The sequence below is a fragment of the Pteropus medius genome, unplaced genomic scaffold (genome assembly GCF_902729225.1).
Source record: "Pteropus medius unplaced genomic scaffold, Ma_sr-lr_union100, whole genome shotgun sequence".
Lineage (NCBI taxonomy): Eukaryota > Metazoa > Chordata > Mammalia > Chiroptera > Pteropodidae > Pteropus > Pteropus medius.
This window is the reverse complement of record NW_024352783.1, coordinates 8,657,764-8,664,449: the sequence shown is the minus strand read 5'-3', so window position 1 is coordinate 8,664,449 and position 6,686 is coordinate 8,657,764. Positions and strand designations below refer to the sequence as shown.

Sequence of the window (6,686 nt, the reverse complement as noted above, 5' to 3'; positions counted from 1 at the left end):
TTATGTTAAGGTACTTTCTTCCCATACTGATTTTGTTAAGTGTTTTGATCATAAATGGGTGCTGTATCTTGTTGAAAGCTTTTTCTGCATCTATTGATATGATCATGTAATTCTTATTTTTTAATTTGTTTATGTAGTCTATCACATTAATCGATTTGCGTATATTGAACCATCCCTGTGCCCCTGGGATGAAGCTTACTTGATCGTGGTGTATAATCTTTTTAATATATTGCTGTATTCGGCTTGCTAGTATCTTATTTAGGATTTTTGCATCTGTGTTCATGAGAGATATTGGTCTGTAGTTTTCTTTTTTTGTGTTATCTTTACCAGGTTTTGGTATCAGAGTAATATTGGCTTCATAAAATGAGTTGGGATGTATTGCCTCCTCTTTGATTTTTTGGAAGAGTTTGAGGAGAATAGGTATTAAATCTTCTTAGAATGTTTGTTAGAATTGACCGGTGAAGCCATCTGGTCCTGGACTTTTACTTTTTAGTAGGTTTTTGATGATTGTTTCAATTTCTGTACTGCTGATTGGCCTATTTAGATTTTCCAGTTCTTCTTGTTTCAGTCTAGGAAGCCTATATTTTTCTAAGTACTGGTCCATTTCTTCTAGGTTATTAAATTTGGTATTATATACTTTTTCATAGTATTCTTGCATGATCCTTTGTATTTCTGCAATGTCAGTTGTAATTTTCCCTCTTTCATCCCTGCATTTGTTTATTTGCGTCCTTTCTCTTTTTTCTTTAGTGAGTCTAGCCAGGGGATTGTCAATTTTATTAACCTTCTCAAAGAACCAGCTCTTTGTTGCATTTATTTTTTCTATTGATTTTTTGTTTTCAATTTCATTTATTTCTGCTCTAATTTTGATTATTTCTTTTCTTCTGCTGACTCTAGGCTTCATTTGTTCTTCCTTTTCTAGTTTTTTAAGATGAAGCGTTAGGTTGTTTATTTGGCTTGTTCTTGTTTTTGGAGTAGGCCTGTAATGATATGAACTTTGCTCTTATGACTGCTTTTGCCGTGTCCCAAAAGTTTTGATATGTTGTACTATCATTATCATTCATTTCTATGTATCTCTTGATCTCTCTTTTTATTTCTTCCCTGACCAAGTTATTCTTCAGTAGTATGTTGTTTAATCTCCATGTATTTGTGGTTCTTCCTGATTTCTTTCTGCAGTTGATCTCTAGTTTCAAAGCATTATGATCAGAAAAGATGGTTGGTATGATTTCAACCCTCTTATATTTGTCGAGGTTATCTCTGTGTCCCAGAATGTGGTCAATCCTTGAGAATGTTCCATGTGCACTAGAGAAGAATGTATAAGCAGCTGTTTAGGGATGGAAGGCTCTGTAAATGCCAATTATGTCCAGTTGGTCTAATGTGTTACTTAAGGATGTTATTTCCTTATTGATTTTCTGTTTGGATGATCTGTCCATATCCAACAGTGGGGTATTTAGGTCCCCTACTATAATAATGTTTTTGGTCTGTTTTTTTTCTCTTTAGTTCTGTTACTAATTGCTTTACATATTTTGGGGCTCCCTGATTGGGAGCATAGATATTAATAAGTGTTAAGCTAAGCAGGGTCAGGCCTGGTTAGTACTTGGATGGGAGACCACATAGGAGGACCAGGTGCTATAGGCATAAAAAATAAAAAAATAAGGGAATGTAAGCTGACAAGGTCCTTGCAATCTGTGAGGTCAACCAAGAGTTGCCTCGCCTAAAATAAATAAATAAATAAATAAAATAAGTGTTATGTCTTCTTGGTGCATGATTCCCTTCATCATAATGTAGTGTCCCTCAGTATCTTTTTTTACCTTTTTTATTTTGAAGTCTATTTCATCTGATATTAGTACCACTACTCCTGCTTTCCTCTGAATGCCATTTGCTTGAAATATCATTTTCCACCCTTTCACTTTGTCTTTGGAGCTGAGATGTATCTCCTGGAGGCAACACATGGTTGGGTTTTGTTTTTTTGATCCATTCTGCAACTCTGTGCCTTTTTATTGGTGAGTTCAGTCCATTTACATTTAGGGTGATTATTGAAATATGAGATCTTCTTATAGTCATCCATTTTCTTCTGTGTATGCCTTATCTCCATTCTCCTTTGTGAATTTGGATCTTTAAATCTTCCTCTTTTCAGTCATTGTTATCTCACTTTGTCCCTATGTATGCTGATCATTCATTACTATCTTATAGCAATTCTCTTATTATTTAAGCTTATAATGCCCTGTTCTTAGTAAGGGTTGCAATCCTCTGCTTCTATTTGCCTAATAGTCACTTTACTCCTAATTATGTATTTTATTTTATTTTCTGTCATTTTATTTTAGGTGAGCTGACTCCTTTCAGTATTTCCTGTAGTGCAGACCTCGTAGTGGAGAATTTCCTCAATTTTTGTATGTCTGGAAAGGTCTTAATTTCTCCTTCATATCTAAAGGAGAGCTTAGCTGGATACATTATTCTCGACTGGTAGTTCCTTTCACTTAATAGTTTAAATATTTGATTCTTTTTCTTTCTGGCTTGTAAGATTTGTGCTGAGAAGTCTGAGGATAATCTAATGGGTTTTCCTTTATAAGTTACCATTTTCTTCTCCCTGGCTGCCCTGAGAATTCTATCTTTGTCGTTGATTTTTGATAACTTTAATACAATGTGTCTTGGTGAAGGCCTTTTTGGGTTGAGATAATTGGGTGTTCTGTTGACTTCTTGAATTCCAAGCTCCAGCTCATTTCTTAGATTTGGGAAATTCTTATCAACTATTTGTCCGAAAATGTTTCCTAATCCCTGCTCCTTTTCCTCACTTTCGATAATGCCCACTATTCTTATGTTTCCTCTCCTGATGGTATCAGCTAGTTCTTGTATTTCTCTTTCACTATTTTCATTCTTCGGTTTCTCTCTTCTTCCTTCTGATTTATTTCTAGATTTCTGTCTTTGATATCACCGTTCCTTTCTTCCATTTGGTCGACCCTATTTCTCAAGCTTGCTATTTAATTTTTCAACTCTTGCAGTGTGTGTGTGTGTGTGTGTGTGTGTTTATCTCCAGAAGATCTATTGTGTTCTTTTTGAGGGTTTCAATCTTCTTGCTCTGCTTATCTAGTTGTTTTTTCGGTTCTTGAAATTGTTGATATGACTTGTTTCTGAACTCACTGAGTTTTTTCAGAAGCACCATCCTGAATTCTGTCATTTAAGTTGCACATTTCTATGTCTGTAAGCTTATTTTCTGTAGATTTTTCTCTTTCTTTCTGAGATGGCTTGTCACCTTGGTTGTTCATGGTGTTTAATGGACTATTTCTCAGCCTGGGCGTTAATGGAAATGTATTCTCCTTTTTTTCCAGAAAGATTTATTATATAAGGTCTCTCTTTAGCCTGCTGCAAAGAAGGTGCTTTTCTTTTGGTTTCTAGTAGGTTGTGTCTAAGCCTCTTGGATCCCTGCTTTATATAAAGCCTAAATAATGCCTTTTAAAATTTTCTTGTAGATATTTAATCACATTCGCTACCCTCAGTTTCAGTCCTTGTCAGTGTCAGGGACAGTCTCGGCAGTATTTGCTCAGATTCTCCTGAGGCTCTGCGGTGGTCGGTCTCGGAAAGTATGGAGGAGGGGCATTCTGGGTTGGGGGTTGAGGATTGAGGCTCAGTCTCGGTTTCGTAACCAGAGCCAGTAAAAATCAACTGTTGTCTCTCTGTGGTCTCATCCCACTTCTCTGCTTTCTGATGACTTGGCCCTGCCGCCGGCTGCATGGAACTTGCAGCACTTCCAGGCAGGGTTGTTCAGGGAAGTTGCCACACCTTCTCCCCTCCCCCTCCTACTGCAGGGAGCTCCAGAGGCTCTGAGAGGCAGCTTCTTTATTTCTTCCAGTCCACCGCTCGACACCTGGGGTTCTGACCTGTGGTAGCTCTTATGTGCAGATCCCATGCTCAGACGTGGTGGCATGCAGTTTGGGTGTTTTTTTTGTTGAGTTTTAGATATTCAGCTTATTGTTGTTCCAAGGAGAGAGATCTGAGGACGTCTCTCACTCCACCATGTTTCCCAGAATCCTTCTTGTCTTTTCTTTTTATTGATGGCTTCCTTTGCTGTGCAAAAACTTTTAGTTTGATATATTTCCATTTGTTTGTTTTTTCTTTTGTTTCCCATGCCTGAGGAGATATGTCCAAAAAAATTACTAAGGGCAATGTCAGAGAGTTTACTCTCTATGTTTTTTTCTAGGAGTTTTATGGTTTTGGCCTTACATTTAAGTCTTTAATCCATTTTGAGTTTATTTTTCTATATGGTGTAAGAAAGTGGTCTAGTTTCATTTTTTTTTTTACATGCATCTGTTCAATTTTCCCAACACCATTTATTGAAAGGACTGTCATTCCCTACTGTATAGTCTTGCTTCCTTTGTCAGAGATTAACTGACCATAGAGACGTGGGTTTATTTCTGGGCTCTCTATTCTGTTCCATTGATCTATATGTCTGTTTTTATGCCAGGACCATGTTGTTTTGATTACTATAGTCTTGTAGTATAGTTTGATCAGGTACTTTTTCCTTCTTTCTCTAGATTGCTGTAGCTATTCAGGATCTTTTGTGGTTCCATATAAATTTTAGGATTATTTGTTCTAGTTGTGTAAAAAATGCTATTAGTATTTTGATAAGGATTGCATTGACTCTATAGATTGCTTTGGGAAGTATGGACATTTTAATGATGTTAATTCTTTCTGTCCATGACCATGCATACAAGATTGATTTGATTTTGTCTTGTCAATCTGCCTCTTGTTGATTCGATTATTCAGCCACCCCAAAAAGAACCAGAGGAAGGAAAGGGAAAATTTTTCTATTCCCCACAGTTTTAATGTTGTGTGCAGGATTTTCACTGGCTGGTAAAATTCTTCACTGGCTAGCTGAGAAATTGCTTTCCCTGGCTGGTGCACTGGGTTGTGCCCTGAGGGGTCTGGAAAAAAGAGACTACTCTGACATTCTAAGAGTATGTTATTTTAGATGCAAAAAGACAAGAGATGGTCTCACTTAAGGTTACAACTAACCTTTGTCAAGAAAGTTACAGGCCTAGGACTGACTACCCACCATGACCCACTCGTAGGAATTTTTATGTTCAGACAACCTATGTGGTTAATTTCAGTCTCTGAGTTTATAGGGCCCACCATGCAGGCCTCCCATGAGCTTGTCAGATTTAGTATGTGGCCCTTTTTTTGTCCACATAAGGTACCGTAAAGCAAGCCTTCCTGCTCTTTTTTGGCAACTCCTGCACAAGTGACCTGTACGCCCTTAGCTTGGAGGTCAGTTCTGAGTGTGTTCTTTATATCTTTCAGAGAAAGGGAAATTAAAATAGGTAGCTGTGTGTTCTTTGGAGAATTTAGAGTCTTGAGATCTGGCTGAGCTGATTGAGCTGGGTTTTGAGAATGGAGGTTTAGACCAGGCACTATGATTACACCAAAGTTATCAGACAGGCCAGAAGGCCCCTTGGAGAAAACCCCCAACACAGGAGAAATAGATGGCCAGACCCTCGTCCAGACCCTACTACAAATGACCCAGGAAATGGCTCTGCTGGAAGCTGACATTCAATGTTACATAGGAGCCATTCTGGAGGTCTTTCCTACTAAAGTTAATTGGTCAAAAGTTGAATTATGTACTCAGGAAAAATATCTAAAAGCATTCCTTGAACATTTTATATAAACTCTCCAAAGACACAAAGCATTGAATCTGGAAGCTCCACAGCACAGAAACCTCGTAATATCTGCTCTAGTGGGAAATTTTCTCCCAGATTAAATAATAATAAAAAAATTCAAAATAGCATGGTTGGGTGGTTGAAGCTACTGCTAACTGTGATAATGGAGGCTGCCATGCAATTCTTTCAGAATAGTTTACAGAAAAACAGAAGAAAATAAGAATTAAGGCAACAATTCTTGGTCTACAACTTGAATCTTTAGAGAAGCAAAAATATGACTCAGAATTAATCAAATCCCACTCAGAGCTCTTCCTCTTTGTCTCCAGACAATTGTAGGTATTGCAAGAAACAAGGACATTGCATAAGAAATTGTCCTGCACTTAAGAAGAAGAAAAGTTTGACAAGCAACTTCCCTAAGTACATGCGCTCTCAGAAGGTGCATTTTTCTTCTCCTGAGAAGGAATTTCCCATCAGGTGACGGGGTCAGTGGATCCTCAGTTGCACCCCAGAGCCTACCATTAAACTTAAAGTAGAGGATTGGAAACTGAATTTTTTTACCACTTTTTTTTTTTTAACATTTACTATGAAACAAACTTTACACTATATACTTTCTTCTTCCTTTGTATTTACACTATATACTTTCTTCTTCCTTTGTATTATACCTTTCAGATTGATGTCCAGGTCTGGTAATATTAGATCTTGAACATTTTTATTGGCACAAGAATATGGAATGCTTCACGAATTTGGGTGTCATCCTTACGCAGAGGCTGTGCTAATCTTCTTTGTATTGTTCTAATTTTAGAATTTGTGCTGCTGAAGCAGCACTGAAACTAGATTTCTTAATTGACTCTGGTATGACTTTCTATACTATCTGTTCAGAAGATCTACCACTACCTGTCACATCTGATTCTATTCACGCTGTTGGAATCTCTGAGCAACCTATTTCATTGCCCATATATCAGCCTACTCCAATATCTTTAGGCCTTCATAACACTCATCATGCCTTTTTAGTTTCAAACTGCTCACCAGCAAATCTCT

The 6,686-nt window shown here is 37.4% G+C and overlaps 1 non-coding gene across 1 annotated transcript; it reads right to left on the bottom strand.

Moving 5' to 3' along the window:
* Positions 1 to 6,367: 6,367 nt before the first annotated feature.
* On the bottom strand, positions 6,368 to 6,473 carry LOC120589963 (U6 spliceosomal RNA). Its single transcript, XR_005649595.1, has one exon. It is a non-coding gene; the product is annotated as a U6 spliceosomal RNA (small nuclear RNA).
* Positions 6,474 to 6,686: the final 213 nt, after the last annotated feature.